Genomic DNA, 17,718 nt, shown 5'->3' with positions numbered 1-17,718 from the left:
TGTGTTCTCAGTGCCCGGGAGGCAGAGGCAGGAAGGTTGCCACAAGTTCTCAAACAGCCCAAGCTACATAGTGAGACCTTGCCTAAGCCAACCAAAACAAAAATCAGGGGGGGAAATGCTCACAAGATATGGGGACACGCATCTGTAGTCCCAGCACTGGGGTGGCAGAGGCAGGTGGATCCGGAGTTCAAGGTCAGTCTCCTGCATAGGGAGCTGGCACTACAGGGCATTACCACATCTGGTTTATTTGGTACTGAGCGGTGAAGGTACATTTTAGACAAATATTACCCATTAGGCTGCAGCTCCAGCCCTTGTCCATTCTCTGTCTACAGACACAGCAGCTGTGTACTCCCTGACCTTACAGCCATACCCTTTGGCTACTCCTCAGGCATTTTTTTGGATGTGATTTGGACATGGTTTGAAATCTTAGTAAAACTAGGAAAGTCAGTGCTCACAAGAATGTAGGAAAATTATTGATGGAATTTCAAGTGAAAAATATATACCTTTAGACAGATGGCAGCTCAGGTCCTGTCTATGCTAGAGAAAGTCCTAACCATTTTGAGTCTGGCTGTATGGACATGAGAAAATAGGAAATGTTGGGACTAGGGAGATAGCTTAGTCTAAAGTGCTTAGCATTCCAGTGTGGGGACCCGGATTTGAGCTTCAGCACCAGTGTAAAATGCTGGACATGGTAGTTTGCTGTAATCCCAGCTCAAGGGAAGTGGAGTTAGGTGACTGCCTTGGATTTGCTGTGTAATTGAAAAGCCCAGATCCCAGTGAGAGAGCCTGTTCATAAAGCAAAGCGATGGCTTCCGAGAAATGATACTCAAAGTTGACATATGTAGGTGTACTTACACACACACACACACACACACACACACACACACACACACACACATTGTCCAGCCAGGCCTTAGGACTGGAGTGTGACTTGACTGTTGGCAGCTGAATTCCTTTGAAACGTTGGAATGCCTTTATGTGGAGCCTCGGTACTCAGCTCCAGTGATGTTCATTAAGAAGCAGCATTCCTGGAATGTGGGTTCCAAATGTCACCATGAAGTGATGCTCATCGTTTCCTGTCAGACGTTGCCCTCTCTTCAGCCCCAGATTTCCTAAAAGCCCTCTTGATGCTGAAGATAAACACATGTTTGAGGGCATGTACATTTATTTAAGTTGACTTGAATACAATTCAACCACAGGGAACACAAAAGCAGTACACTTATAACTGAAGCAACTTGGTGACTATTTTAACAATTTCACTTTCAATAAAAATTCCAGGGCCAGGCCAAGCCTGGTGGCACACGCCTTTAATCCTACACCAGGGAGGCAGAGGCAAGAGGACCGCTGTGAGTTAAAGGCCAGCCTGGTCTACATAGTCCGCTCTAGGGCAGCCAGGACTACACAGAAAGACCCTGTCTTTCCAGGGCCAGCAGGAAGGCCCAGCAGGTAAAGACTCCTGATACCAAGTCTGGCATCCTGAGTTCAATTCCCAGGTCTCACATAGTGGAAGGAGAGAACCAACTCTCACAGGTTGTCCTCTGACCTCCACACTCATACACACACACACACACACACACACACAATAAATACATATAATAAAACATTTAATTCCGTAAGTATTCAATGGGAAATGGAGCAGCACATACCATATTTGTCTTCTCAGCTCCTTCAGGCTCTGGAAACTTCTCTCAACATAAGCAAAAGTGTACATCAGTCTGGGCTACAGACATTGGTAGATGGATAAAGAAAGTGCCTTGACTGAGCAGAGAGAGTAAATCTATACCACTGAGCAGTCAGCCCTGGGCTGGCAGCCTCTGCTGTCCATCGCTTTCCCGGAAGGAAAGGAAAGGCTTTGGAGCAAGCCTGTGGTCAGCTAACCAGGAGGCTGAGGCAGGATTGATTGGAAGCTCAACCCCCAATTGACAGCTTATACCTGCCTGTAATTCCAGCTCAAGGGCTTCTGACACCCTCACACGGACATACATGCAGGCAAAACACCAATGCACATAAAATAAAAATATTAAGGAAAGAATGGCTTTGTCCTGCAGATGTCTATGGGCTACCTAGAAGAACTGGTGAAAAGTGTCAACTCCTGGATTATGTCACGTATTGCAGACTCCTGTTTGCTTCTGATCATCGAGACTCAACTGGCATTGTATGAAAGTGTGACAAGGAACAGGAGGGAGATGGCTCATCAGGTAAAGGCATGGGCTGCTAAGCCCATGCCCTCAATTCACTCCTACAATGCTGGCTCTAGTGCGCACACTCCACATGCATGCTCTAGCATGCACACTCAAATGCGCACACAGGTACACAGCAAATAAATACAGCTAAAGATTAAAATGGAAAGGTTGGAATTCTACAAAGTGAACGGTGAAAACCTGGAGTATAACGAATTGAAGAGTCATCAGTCCCTACTTGGAAGCCTTTTTTGTTGTTGTTATTGTTAAGTTTTTGAGACAGCTTATGTGTCCCAGCTTGACCTAGATGATCTTGAACTCCTGATCCCTCTGCCTGCACCTCCTGAGTGCTGGGGTTAAAGGTATGCACCACCATGCCTGGTTTATTTGTTGTTGGGTATAGACAACAAGGAGTTTGCACATTCCAGGGAAACACTCTATCAGCTGAGCTATGTTCTCCTCCCACAAAACATGACCCAGCCACTAGATTTGTGTGTGTGTGTGTGTGTGTGTGTGTGTGTGTGTGTGTGTGGTAGGTGCTGGGGGGAAAGAAGAGGAAGTGGACTGTAGAGCCCCTGCCCCTGCTCCCCACACAGGAGATAGGAACATGGGCTTCTGCAGGCATCACCATTCTAGGCATGGCACTGGGTACTCCTACAGCTGTCTCCTTCAGGCAGAGGTATCAGGTGCTCAAATTCCAGGAAAAGAGGGTCTCAGAAGGACATATAGAGATTCCAGGCTATGGAGGAATGCTGCCTGGATTGACTTACAGACAGTAGCTGGACCTGAATGGGAGTTCAGAGGACTGGGAGAGCAAAGAAGGCCTTGCCCAAGAAGCGTCGTGTCTTCTGGGTCTCAGGGGACAAGATTTTGAGAAGCCAGGTGCACAAGAGACATGGCGGCTGTGTTTGTGGTAGCCTCTGCAGCAGGCTCACCCCGCATGGATGAGATGCACATAGGCAGTGACAGTGGTAATGGCTATGACAGTGACAGCCCCGGTCACTAAAGGACCTTCAGGCAATGGAGGGGACTGTAGCTATGTTGAAACTACATAATATCTTTAAAATGGTGGCAAAAACCAACCAAACAAACAAACAAAGCCAGAGAACATTCTGATGCACTTCCCCCTGCTCTCCATCCTCCAACTTAGGCTTGGACTTTGGAATTAATATACTGTTCTAGAGTTGTCCATTGTGTTATCACTGAGGACATGGGGCAGACAGCAAGGAATTCCATCCAGTACTGGTGACCCCAGGCCCTAGGCCATAGCTATCCCCAGGTTGTGGTTCCAGGGCCTGACCTTTGAAATTAGAAATTGTTTTATTTTTGTTTTGAGACATGGTCTCACTATGTGACCCAGGCTGACCTCGAACTCATGATCTTGGTGACCATCATACCAGGCTCTACTACAGTGTTTGTTTTCATGCTTGCAGGAAAGAAGGCCTAAGCCATTGTATTCCTTTGCTCAACTGGACCCAGTGATGACTAAGTGGGAGCTTGCTGAAGTCCACCGGGAACAGGGGCATGCATGAGTGCCTGTGTCCTGCCTCTGAGCAGCACTCAGATGGCAGTAGCCAGTTCTTAGCACTTGGGAGGAAGATCTATGTGAGTTTGAGGCCAGCCTGGTCTACAGAGTGAGTTCCAGGACAGCTAGGGCTGTTACACAGAGAAGACCCATCTAGAAAAACCAAAAACCAGAAACCAAACAAATCCCCAGACATAAGGCCAGGGTCTCATGCAGCCCTCAGAGGAGGAGGGCAGTGTGTCTGAGGGAATAAACACACCGAGACTGTTGCTTGTTTTGTGTTGGTAACTTGAAAAACTGCCTGCAACTTCAGTGCTTATCAGCCTCTGCAAAGCAGAAGGTGGGCACTGAGACCGCGGTGTGTAGGGTTCTCAGGGGCATTTTATTAGTGTTGGTGTTGTTAGCACGTGACTCTTTCAGTATATAGTGTTTATTTTGCATCATTTGGGAAAACACACTCGTTTTTGCCTGTTTATTTTTTAAGAGAAAAGACAAAAAAGGACACCTATAAGTACCAAAACCCTTAAAATACATTTTTACTAGTTCTTTGAGAAATTCCTACAATGTGTTTGATCATATCCCTCCCCCCCCCCATACATACTTTTCCTAACTCCTCCCAGATACATCTTCTACTCCCCCATGTTTCTGGAACCCTCGTTTCTCTTTTATTGATACCCACTGAGTGTAGCTGGTGCTCCTCCATTCTGGGGAGGACCATCCTCTGGAGGGTGGCCCACCCACACCTAAAACTTTTGCTAAAAAGCTCTTTGTAGCTACTGGTACCCTAAAGAATGAGAAATTTGAAGCAGGTAAGGTGGCTCCCGCTTGTAATCCCTGCATTTGGGATGCTGAGGGAGGAAGATGACTCTAGATTCGATTCCTGTCTGGGCTTAAAGTGAGTGCCAGGCCAACCTAGTCTACCCGCGTGAACTCTGATTCAAATAGCCAAAGGGGGAGGGGCGGTAAAGTCTAGTGTACACAACATGGAAATTGTGGAACTCAGAAGAGAGAGCCAGACTCCTTAGGAAATATGTTTGGGATTTCCTTCAAAACTGCATGCATTTTCCAAATGGATACTAGAGTAGATTTGATTGTGCAAACCCAGCCTTCTTGTTCTGCTGGCCTCTATCAAGGTTCAACCCCGGGGCCACCCACTGATATAGTAAATACAGTAAATCCTTCCTTTGAACAGGCAGGTCCCTGGCTGGTTCACTTGTGAAAATGTCTGGAAGAGGGTACTGTCACACACTCAGCCAGCCGAGCAGAGACTGCCTTTCCAAAGGGCCTGGGAAGCTCTAGGCCTTTTAAGAAAAACAGGAGCTGGGAAGTAGTAGCCGGGACCTGTGGAGTATGCTGGAGATTCTCAAATCGCCATGTGTCTGAGAGTTGCTTCCTGGGAGGCACTGATACTGGGGGACAAAGGTCTGAGTTTTCATCATCCTTTAGACAGATCGGAGAACAGTTTCTGTGTGTGTGTGTGTGTGCGCGCGCGTGTGTGTGCTCATGCTCGTGTGTAAAATGTCTCATTTGTCTATGTCCCCCCTCTCTCTGTCTCTCTCCACCCCGCCCCCCATTTCTCAATCCGAAAGGGCCAAGGTCATCTGTCAGTCCTGCCCTACCACTTCCTATGTCTATCTGTCCTCAGTCCTCCAAAAACTTCATGGTTAACTCTGGTCAACTAGTAGCTAGCTCTGCCCTCTAATTCAAAACAAACTTTATTGTCAGTCACAGGAGCATCAGAATGCAATCAAAATATCACCAACAACCACGAGGTTCCACTCAAGCACATGCAGCCAAGCAGTTCTAGACCAACCCTCTGAAACCATGACCCAAACTGGCTAATTCCGCCCCTGACGTGTCAGAGATCTGCTCACAGCTACACAGAAGTAACTGATATAAAAGGAGGCTTTACTTTATGTAAAGGGGCAAGGTCACAAAATGTATACGTGTGTATGCATATTGGTAAAATCAACATATTTCTGCAGTCTTAGGTTTACTTTTGCTGTGATAAAACATCAAGAGCAAGGCAGTGACCAAAGCAAGTTGGGAAGGAAAGGAAAGAGTTTATTCACCTTATACTTCAACATCACAGTTCATCACGGAAGGAAGCCAGGACAGGAACTCACACAGGGCAGGAACCTGGAGGCAGGAGCTGATGCAGAGGCCATGGAGGGGCGCTGCTTACTGGCTTGCTTCCCCTGGCTTGCTCAGTCTGCTTCTTATAGAACCCAGGGCCATCAGCCCAGGGATGGCCCCGCCCACAATGGGATGTAAAATAGCTTACAGCTGAATCTTATGGAGGCATTTTCTCAATTAATGCTCTCGCCTTTCAGATAACGGTAGTTTGTGTGTCAAGTTGACGTAAGACTAAGCCAGCACATACACTATGTAGCCCCAGTTGGTTTCAAATTCACAATCCCCCTGCTGTGCCTGGCAAACCATGGCAACAAGTTTTCAAATATGTCCCCACTGCAGAAGCTGGGGAAGCCAGCAGGTTGGGAATCTGAAAGTCTGGAGTAGAGAAGCCTAAGTTACTGCTCTTCCATACTCACCCACAGCAATCCTGTCTGTTTCTAGTGTGTTCCAGGGAAGGTGGGGTCTTGGCTCTGTGGTTCAGTCCAGAATGAGACTAGGCTTGGGTTTCATCAAAGTGTCCTCTGCAAGGCTCACTTACCTCAGATGGGAATAGTTACAATAGAAGCCCTTGTTAAACTGGGGATCCAAGGCCAGGGCTTGGCAGGGTCTGATACTAAGGCTTTAAGTCTCCATTGTCCGGCTCCACTCCTGAGAAACTCCCGGCTCAAAAACAGTAAATGGAGCGCTTCATATGTACCCAGGTGTCCGTCTCCTTAGGGAAGCCAGGACATTCCACCAAGAACTGTACAGTAGAAGGCCCACGGAACCTGACCTGAACCTTCCTCATTCTACCCACCAGTTAATAGGACAGGAGCTACTCAGAGAGAGAAAATGTGTTTTCTTGGTATGGTAGGTATGTTTCCATCATATCAGTTCCCACTATGCAGATGACTCAGGCCAAAGTCATGGCTGCTTTTATTTACCCATGGCTCTGTGGGCCACTGATTTGGCTTCAGCCCATCTGAACAGTTTGGCTACTGTTGCCTGCCCAGTTGGTGGGGAATGAGAGGTCTCAGACAGCTTCACCTGTGAATCTGGCAGCTGGTCCTGTGGGCTGGCCAGCCCTTGACTTCAAAGGACAGTTCATCTTCACAGAGGCCAGCCTAGGCTTCTTCTGTGTGGCAGAAGTCTGAGGAGGTCACAGCAGAAGCTAAGGCTCAAAGCCTGTGCTCAGTGCTGCTCAGTGACATCTACTGAGACCAGGTCTGCTTCACACAGCCTACCTCCTGATTAGAAGGCAGCCAGGTGATCCTATAAAGGGATGCATATGCAGGACAGGGAGGAGTTATTGGTTCTGTGTTGGCAAGTCAACTATGGAAGTCCACCTCTACACAGGACAAACCACAGCCCTCCTTCAGGAGCAACAAGTCTCCAAACACTCATCCCATTAGGGCATTCGGTCACCACAGTTATTCCAGATATGAATGTGGCTCTGATATACCAGACTAGAAATATCTGTGTGATCTTCAGCCAATAAAAATCTCAACTGTGCAAGGAAAAGAAGCGATGGGGGCAGATGACTTATGCCTCTGTAGCTGGAGCCTTTTCTGTCCCATCCACCAGTACCACAGCCACTTACAAAATAATCACTCAGATGCCTAATATTAACTATAATTGTTTGGCCAATGGCTCAGGCTTATTACTGGATAGCTCTTTCATATAAGTTAACCTATTTCTATTCATCTGTGTATCACCATGTGGTTTACCAGTGGTGCTCTGGCATGTTGTTCCTTGAGCAGCTGCTGGCATCTCCTCCTGACTCCTCCTTCTTGCTCCCTGTCTCTCCACTTGGATTTCCGGCCTACCTATATTATTCCCTGCCATAGACCAAAGTAGTTTTATTCACCAGTCAATGAAAGCAACATATATTCATTCAAAAGGACATCCCGCCTCATCTTTCCACCTTACAGGAATCTACATCACTCTTCTCCCAAGCACAGCAGAGTGAAAAAGGGGGACGGACAGCAATGGCTAGACATTTCTACTAAGAAAACAAGGACTGCTTCTTAGTAGATGTTCATTGGCCTATGACAGCTCTGAAATCTATGTGGGCACATGTTTGCAGGGGTCTTTTTTTCTAGGGGGAGTGCTACAGATGGAGTCAAGGTTCCTCGGAGTCCTGTTAAAAGATTGTCTCCTGGCTTGGCCACGCTGTCCGATGGGAACTGTAGTGATATATTGTTTAGGGTTTATTAAAGCCAGCTAGTGGTGGCACACGCCTTTAATCCCAGGACTCAGGAGACAAAAGCAGATGGGTCTCTCTGAGTTTAAGGCCACCCAGGGCTACGTGAGATTGAATCAGTCTAAGAGAGAAATAGAGCTCACACCTTTGATCCCAGCACTTGGGATCACACACCTTTAATCCCAGCACTAGGAAGGTAGAGACAGGAGTGATATGGCTGGGCAGAGAGAGGAATGTAAGGAGGAGGAGACAGGAACCCAGAGCTTTTGCCTCTGAGGACTCGTGGAGACAGGATTGCCGCGTCATCGGGGTAGAGGGAAGAGCTACTGGCTCAGCTGCTTTGCTTCTCTGATCTTCAGCTTGAAGCTTAAACACCAATGTCTGTCTTTGAGTCTTCACTTTTCATGTTACAGGGAACCTTCAGAAAATGAGGCCAGTGGGCTGGGGAGACAGCTTGGCAATTAGGGTGCTGACCGCTTGCAGAGGGACCATGGTAGCCCCAGATCCAGGAGCTCCAACAGCCTCTTCTGGCCCCCGAAGGCACCTGTACACATTTTGGAGACTCACAGACAGACATATACATCAACAAAACCAAATCTCTCAAAAGTGGAGCCTACTGGGACCACTGGGACCCAGCACCCCTGCTCCCTAACCCCATGAATGGTAGCTTTATTTCACTGTTCATTCGTCTCATGATTTCTGTTACCACAGGTCCAAAACGACAACACCAAGAGACTACAACCAAGGACTGAAACTTCTAAAGTCATTAGGCCAAATAAATCTTCCCCCTCATAGTTTGCCTTTTCTTAGGCCCCTATCACAGCGGTGGGAAGCTGACTTTTCAAACATCAGTGTCCTCTTGTTAGGAGCCATTCTTGCCCCTGGAACTGGTTCTGTTGTCCACGCCCTCAACTCTTCATTCTCAACTCTTGGCTCAAGCATGTGAAATGTTATATCCTTTCCTCTGAGGGTTTCCGGGCTTGAAATGAATCGTCCCTAGAAGCTGGGGACTCAGGGCCATCCTGGCGGGTTTTGTTGTTGTTGTTTTGTTTTGTTTTTTCATTCTTGCGTTTTAAATTAATTCTGTCCCTTTTAGTCCAATATTGTACAATCCTTTAAAAGCTGTAGGGGCACTGTGGTGGCCCACACCTGTATTCCCAGTTCTTAAGAAGAAATGACAGATGGATCAAGCATCGGAGGTTATTCTCCAGTATATAAGTTCAAGGCCAGCCTGGAGTGTACGAGATGCTACAGTAAGTAACAGCAACAACAATAAAAATAGTGATAAAACCAATCAAAAAATTGGTTTTGGGGGGCAGCATCTTTCTTTTGGTACAGGTTACTAGATTAGTGATTGTTACTGTTTAATGAGCCCTCCTCAAACGTGTCACTTTCTAATTCTGTGGGACTTCAGTTTTGGCTGGACTCACTTAGGGCCACTTGTATGAGTGTGGTCAGGTGTAAGTCAGCAGTGGCCTGGCTGGTTTTCTGGCCTCCATCACGTGCCTGCATCAGTGTGGGCCACTACTGGGCGGATTTATCCACCCACTCTCTTAGCCTCAAAGAGACTAGCCTGGGCATGGTCAGGGCTTTGAAAGTTGTCTTAAGACCAAGATTCAGAAATTAGCTAATGCTATATAGTTGGAAGTAAATCACGAGCCTGGCATAAATTTAAAAGGCCAGAAAATAAGCTTCACCCTAAATGGAGATATGGCAAAAAGTCACCCTTAGAATGTTGTAAAAGCAAGACTGGGAAGGATTAGCTCAGCCATTTCTGCAAAAACCTACCGATGCAACCTTCATCTTGTACATAGTGTTCAAAGCCCACTTTCTCCCACACGTCTGTTATCACATAGGGCGTTATTCATTCTTACAGGTTTCTAAAAGTGTTTTTTCTTTTTTTCTTGGTTTGGTGGGGGGGGGGTTATGAGTATTGGGTGCTTTTCTTATACAGGATAAACACATGACCTAGCACTGAACTATGCCTGGCTTCTCCACCACTTTATTGTGTAAATATTCTCAATATAAAACTCGCCATGGTCCCTCCTATTTTTAGATTCCTCCTTTTTCAGTTACTCCTGATGTGTGTGGGTAAAAGGATGCAGGCCTAACTTACAGCATAGTCCCATCTCTCCCTACCCCACACCTCTCTGACGGAAAGCCAATAAAAAGGCGAGGCCTTGGCTGTGGTAAATTCTCGGGTACATACTTCTGTCTGTTCTCTATTTGGTTCTAGACACAAAAGTAACTGTTTAACTTCCCAGGGGTTATATTTTACTGTCTCGATGTCTTAGTCATTTCCAGGATCCCGGGAACAACGTTAGGAGTAGGAAAGAATTATTGTCCCTGCTGAGTCTGAGGCTTCGTTAGAGAGGAAGTCAGACACTCCTGTGCCACACAAGTTAGAATATAGATAACAATATTAAACATATGCTTGTGGACAGAGGATTGACTTCAGGGTTTCATGGATATTCTTATAATTACAAAAAAAAAAAACTGGTTTGAATCATGACATGACAACTAAAGATAAAATATTTACGAGAAAAGTATCTCTGTGTGTGTAAGAGTGAGTCTGGGTGTGATGGGTGTGTGCCGCAGGACACTTTGGAGGTGAGAGGACCTTGGTGTGGATCGTCACCATTCACCTGTTTCAGATGTCTCCTGATGTTTGCCTCTGCACTGCATGGCTGGCTCAGTCAGTAGGGGATGGCACAAAGCTCCGGGTTCCACCAGCAACACATAAACTGACTGTGGTAGAGCCAAGCTGTGCTTCCATGGGGGAGGGGGAGTTGGGAAGGAGGGAGGGGGAGGGAGGGAGAAGCAGTCTTTTGTGAAAATTAAATGACCCTATGCCCTGGAAGTGTAGCGTGGTGACAGAACTGGCTTTAATCCTTGTCACCTGAAGGAAAAAGACACTGAAGATGAAATGATTTTAAGGAGTGACTGGAAATAAGCCAGCAAACTCAGCATAGTATAGGTAGCCAGGCAGTGGTGGTGCATACCTTTAATTTCAGCACTAGGGAGGCAGAGGCAAGCAGATGTCTGTGATTTCGAGGCCATCTAGTCTACAGAGTGAGTTCCAGGACAGGCTCCAAAGATACACAAAGAAGCCCTGTCTCAAAACAAAACAATACAAAACACCAAAAAAACCCTAACCAACCATGATGGGAGATGTCATTCTGTAAATATGTTTCTCTTATTGGTTAATGAATAAAGCACTGTTGGCCAATAGGAAAGCAAGATAGGCGGGACTAGGAGAGAGGAGAGAGGAAGTAGTAGGGGGAAAATTCAAAATGTAGGACCAAGAGAAACAAACTCCGGACCCTCTCTCTGATAAGACCACGTGGAAGTACTTAGATTAATAGAAATGGGTTAATATTTAAGACAGAGCTAGCTGATAAGAAATACTAGTAACTGGCCAACAGCTTTATATCAAATACAACTTCTCAGTGTGTTATTTGGGGCTGGCGCAGCTCTGGGACAACACCGGCAGGAAAAACAACTCTTAACACAACCAACCAACCAACCAACCAACCAAACAAACAAACAAACAAAACCCAGGAAGTTCAAGGACAAGGTAGGAGGTGTAGGTTGGTGGTAGAACTTTTGCATGTCTGTTTCTGGGAGTTGAGATAGGAATATATAATTATTGTGATAAGTATAAAATATTATTGATAATATGTACTTTTTGGAGCCCTCTCTGAGGAAGGAACTCATTCTCCCAGCCTCCTGTCTTCCCCACTTTCCCATAGCGATGGTGACCCTCAGTATTTAAGCACAGGGACTTTGGCCCGAGATAAATGTGTCATGTCAAGCTCTTTGCACAGATCGTGGCTTCTTCATCAGGAAAATGGATGGGCACAGGGCTAGTGTGGGTTAGAACACTGAGCAGGTGAATTAATCACACATTGTGTTATCTAGACAAGGTCTCCAATGATGTAGATCTTCTTTGGGCTCCTTACAGGGTTCTAGCCAGTGATGGGAATATAATGGTGATTGACACTAGAATTTCTGCATTTTTTTTTTTTGAGAACCAAATAAGAAAGTCTAGCATAGACATTCCAGAAAACCCATTCTGAGGTGGAAACAGGTAGAAAACACCAGATCTTTCTGAATGTGGTGGATCATACCTGTGACAACAGCTGTTAGGGAGCTAACACTGGAGGGCTGTTTTGAGTTTGAGGTCAGGGGGTATGTCATTTGCAGGAAATTATATTTAGGGATCAAATAATAATACATTTTTCTTATATGAGGAATCTAGATTTTTATGTACATATATAAGACCTGGGAGATATATGCACATACATTTATATATTTATAAAAATACATTCCAAAGATAAATAATATATTATATAAAGTATAAATTGTATGTGTGGGGGGGCGGGAGAGATGACTCAGCGCTTGGGATCACTGGCTGCTCTTCCAGAGAACCCAGGTTTGATTTCCAGCTCCCACGTGGCAGCTACACCTGTCCATAACTCCAGTTCCAGGGCATCTGGCACCCACACACAGACATACAGGTAGGCAATGCACTAATGCACATAAAATAAAAATAAATAAATCATTAAAATTTTCTGAAAAGAAAAGTAAGACATATATAACACACATGGCACCAAAATTGAATAGGACTGCTTGAGGGGTGGATGGAGGCCAGCTAGAGATGGGCTCAAAAGCGAGTGGGCAACTATGCTCCAAATACACAACATGCTTGAACAAACCTTTTTTTTTTTTAATCCATTATTACATTAATTTCCCTGTGTTTGTGTCCTCCACAAAAGCGAGAAGTACTCTTACCGGTAGAGACATCTCTCCAGCCCCCATTTTGTCTTGAATTTTAATTTACTTTTTTCCTGTATGTGTGTGGCTACTCTTGCCTGACACGCACATGAAGGTCAGAGGAAAACTTTCGGGAATCAGCTCTCCTCCTCCGTGTGTGTGCACTAACCCTGACACATGCCTTCACCTGAGCTGTCTCCCCGGCCTGTCACTGAAGTTTAGTACTGAATAATCATCTTACCCTTTCAAGGTTAAAAGGAAAATGCAAATAAGAATATGGACATCAGCCTTTAGGAAGTGCTTTGTGTAGAAGAACTTGACCCAGGCTTGAGTCCAGTGCCGGAGAGATAGGAATGACATCTGATCGACAGACAGCAGCACAACTTAGTGTATGAAATCTACGCAGTCGTGAGGAACAGGAATTAGAGGAATCTGTCTAATTTCCTAGTACACAGTTTAGTCACTGAATGATATCATCCATCCATCCCAGTCCATCATGGTATTTGTTCTTTTTGAAGTCGGGTCCCAGACTGGCCTCAAACGCATCCTTGCCCTGCCTTTACCTCCCCAGAGCTGGGATATGTCCTACCACACTTTATCACCTCTTTAAATTCTTTTTTCAAGACAGGGTTTTTCTGTGTCCTGGAGCTCACTTAGTAGATCAGGCTGGCCTCAAACTCATAGATCCCCGCCTGCCTCTGCCTCCCAAGCGCTGAGATTAAAGGCGTGCACTGCCACACCCAGCTCTTCTAAAACTTTCAATATTAATTTGTTTATATGAGCACGCGTGTCTCTGTGAATGTATATGGCCTGTGTACAGGTACTGGAGGAGGCCAGTAGATGGAGTCAGGTCCCCTGGAGCTGGAGTTGCAAGTAGTACGAGCTTTCAGAAGTTGATGCTGGGAACCAAACTCTGATCTTCTAGAAAGCAGAAAATACTGAGATATGTCATAATGTATGTAGCTCAGGCTAGCCTTGAACCCACTATGCAGCCAGGAATGACCCTGAGTTGCTGACAGCACACCATCCGCCGGCACTGAGTTGGCAGACACGCACCATCACACCTAGCTTAGCATCACTTTCTAAATGAATAAATGGAGATTTGAACTTTCAATGGCTTCCCGAGGTCTTCTGCTCCTCAGTGTCAGCCTACTGTGAACCCAGCAGAGTCTGGTGCCACTTCCGTCCCAAATTAGTTCCACCTGGGGCCCGCTTGACTACAAGTGTGCTGTCACCTCCACTGAAGAGACAGACTGCCTTTTCATGCTCTCTCCTTTCCTTGCCTGCCAACCTCCGGGCGCAGGGCATGACCTGGAGGGCAGGCACTGTCTCCTCTGTTTCACTAATTCTCAGAGTAGTGTCTGGTGAGTGTAGGCACTTGGCCAATATCTGCCAATGAACAAATACGCAATAGCATGCAGCATGGTAGATAGGGTCTATAGAAGTATTTTTTTTTTTTTTTTTGGAATACTGGATTTTTGCGCCTAGATATTTTAGTATAAATTACAATATTCACTATTCTACACAAGGAGAGCTATGAAGCTATTATATAAAGCTATTTTTTTTTCTTCTGCAAATCTTGTACATTCATTTTCATCTAAGCCTTGGAATTTTATCAATCAACAAATATTTGAGTATCTGCTGTGCGTAAGGTATTACTCGAGTCTCTATGGATAAATCAAAGAAACACTAGAGTGTGAGAATTTGTCTCTCTGGGGGCTTAGAACTTTGTGATAAGATTCACTCTTCTTTTTCCACTCAAAGGTCTTGCCATGGAATTTGTGGTGTAAGCAACATTGTAGATGTGGGAAACACCAAAGGAGAATAGAGACCCTAGCACTTGGGAGGTCAAGGCTGCAGGATTGCCACAAGTTCAATGCCAGTTTGAGCTGTAGACTGAGACTCAATGGAGACAGAGGTGGGAATTGTCCTTTGTGAAAATGCCCAGTGCTAGGTGGAGAGAAGGGGGCAGATTTCTCTGGGGTTTGGTTGTTTATGCTTTAGTGTTTGGTTTAGAATTCTAATGAGCTTTTACATTCTTCACCATTAGAGGTTACAAAGAGAATTGCTTTGGTGTGGCCTAATACATCTATTCATTTATCTTTATTGACTTTCAGATTTAAAAAAATTCATTCAGCCGTGTGTTGGTGGCGCACACCTTTAGTCCCAGCACTCGGGAGGCAGAGGCAGGCTGATCTCTGTGAGTTCGAGGCCAGCTTGGTCTACAGAGTGAGTGCCAGGACAGGCTCCAAAGGAATACAGAGAAACCCCACCTGGAAAAACAACAACAACAACAATAATAAAAAATTAAAATAAAATAAAATATAAAAATTCATACAGCATCAGAAGTTGTGAACACCTGATCCTCTGTAACCACGAAATATATATCCTCAGAATCAGCTAACCATAACTTAAAATGTTTGTTAAAAGAGGTGTAGTTCTTGTTTTAAGTGTGTGATTGTATGTGCTATGTGTGAGCAATGCTCACGGAAGCAAGGGAGGATATCAGATCTCTTGCAGCTAGAGTTACAGGTGACATTGAAGGAGAAAGATCAGGAGTTCAAGGCCAGGTCATTTACATAGTTAGTTTGAAGCCAGTCTTTTAGAAAGCCTCTCTCAAGAAAGTAGAGCCAGGGCCAGCAAGATGGCTGAGAGGGTAAAGATGTTTGTCACTAAACTTGAAGACTTTGGTTTGCTTCCCAGAAGCCACATGGCGGGAGGAATGAGCCAACTCCCTCAAACTGTCCTCTGACCTCCATACATGTGCTGTGGTGTGAACTCATCTCTCCATGCCCATAATAAATACAGTTAAAACAAACAAACAAACAAACAAACAAACAAACAGCAACCCAGCCCTGAACACTTCCTTCTGGTGGAGTAGAGATCCCATCACAGACTGCTGAAGTTCAGCGGGGTCAGAACCCAGACATGGGAACTGACTGGGGTGGTCAGTGGCTGAGCAGAGGTGCTGGAGCACTGGGCTAAAGACATGGAAGGGGTCTTTGCATTGTCCAGCCCTATCCAACCTGTGTCCTCTTTTAATAAACATAAGCTCCCTCCCCATTGCGTGCACACTTCCTCCAGGAATTAATGACTTGCTACTCCAAAAAGGACTGACCTCTTGTTCTCATTTGAGGACCTCTACTAGCCAAGACCTTACCAAGCTTTGCTTCCTACAATATGTGTTCCCCCTATGCATGCACACGGCACATACATCTACACACACATATGTGCATATGTGTTTCCCTATCAACTCTTTCATCTCCCAAATTAAACTGTATCGCTACCAATAAATTCAGTTGATGGGTAGACCCCCCCCATCCCATGCATACAAAAAATAACTATTTCTTAGCAAGTGTGGTTTGATTGATTGGATATTTCCTTACATGAAGTATAATACTCAACTTATAATGGGTAACAAAGATAGGAGTCCCCCTGTTCCACTGTTTTAAAACGTTTGTCAATTGAGAGGAGAAGTAATCTGTGCCAAGCAAGGCAGAATAAAGTTATGGCAGAGAAGGCAGGAGGATTCCAGTTCAAGACCAGTCTACTCCATTGGTTCACAGGTCTGTTTCTGTTTTGGTACAATGAGCTCACTATAGCTCTGTAGTGTAATTTGAGGTCAGGTGTTTCAATCCTTCCATCAGTGTTGTTTCTGATTAGGATTGCTTTTGGCTGTGCATGGTCTACGATGTCTACAAATTCAGGCATGAAACTCAGTACTAAACTGAGTAACACTGGTGGGGTGGAGATTCTGATTCTTCAATTATTTCAATAATAAACTGTACTTAGGCAGCTTGGGATCTATTGCTTACAAGCTTCTTAAACCTTTGGTCTAGGAGAGCAAGCCTGGCAGGAGTAAGCAGGCAGCTGTGAAATTCAAAGAAGGCAGAGCCTAGGCAAAAGCTGTAGCCAGGCCTTGTGGTGCATGCTTGTAACCCCAGTACTCAGAAAACTGAGGCAGGAGAATTCTGAGTTCAATTCTAGCCTGGAATACTCAGTAAGACTGCCTTAAAAATAATAAATAAGGCTAAGAATGTTGCTCACTTGGTAGAGGGCTTGTCTAGTATGCACAAAGCCCTGGGGTTCGAGTCTGCTATCTCACAAAGTAGGTGTGGTACTGCATGCCTTGGAAGATTAAGGCAGGAGGATCTGAAGTCCAAGGTCATCCTTAACTACATACAGACTACATGAGGCCTTGTCTCTAAAATGAGGAAGAAAGGAAAAAGGAAAAAAAGAGAGAAAGAAGGAAAAGAAGGAAGGGAGGGAGGGATGGGGGGAGGCAGGCAGGTAAGCAGACAGGTAAGCAGGCAGGCAGGCAGGCAGGCAGCAGGCAGGTAAGCAGGCAGGCAGGCAGGTAAGCAGACAGGTAAGCAGGCAGGCAGGCAGGCAGCAGGCAGGCAAGCAGGCAAGCAGGCAGGTAAGCAGACAGGTAAGCAGGCAGGCAGGCAGGCAGGCAGGCGGCAGGCAGGCAGGCAGGCAGGTAGCAGGCAGGCAGGCAGGCAAGCAGACAGGTAAGCAGGCAGGCAGGCAGGCAGGCAGGCAGGCAGGCAAGCAGACAGGTAAGCAGGCAGGCAGGCAGGCAAGCAGCAGATGGGATATTTGCCTCTCCAAAGGGTGTGTTCCCCTATGGCTTTTGCCCTCCAGGTAGACATAAGCCAGCTCCACCCTAGTTCATGAAGCAGGATCAAGTTCGGAACAGGGAGCGCGCACGACATGCTTTTCTGGCTGTTCTGGACCATTAGCATCCCAGGAATTGTACCTAGGAGACTAAGAGCCAAGGGCCTGTTAACCCCAGTGTCTGAGGGATTGGAGCCTTTGACAGGTGCTGCCTGCCAAACAGAGCAGTCACCTATGCTGCTGGGAGGGTCAGGGGCAGCTTCCTGGTGTCAGCTTAACCAGTGCTTTCCAAAAGGCAC

This window comes from Phodopus roborovskii, unplaced genomic scaffold (assembly GCF_943737965.1).
Source record: "Phodopus roborovskii unplaced genomic scaffold, PHOROB, whole genome shotgun sequence".
Taxonomy (NCBI): domain Eukaryota; kingdom Metazoa; phylum Chordata; class Mammalia; order Rodentia; family Cricetidae; genus Phodopus; species Phodopus roborovskii.
This window is presented reverse-complemented; position numbering follows the sequence as displayed.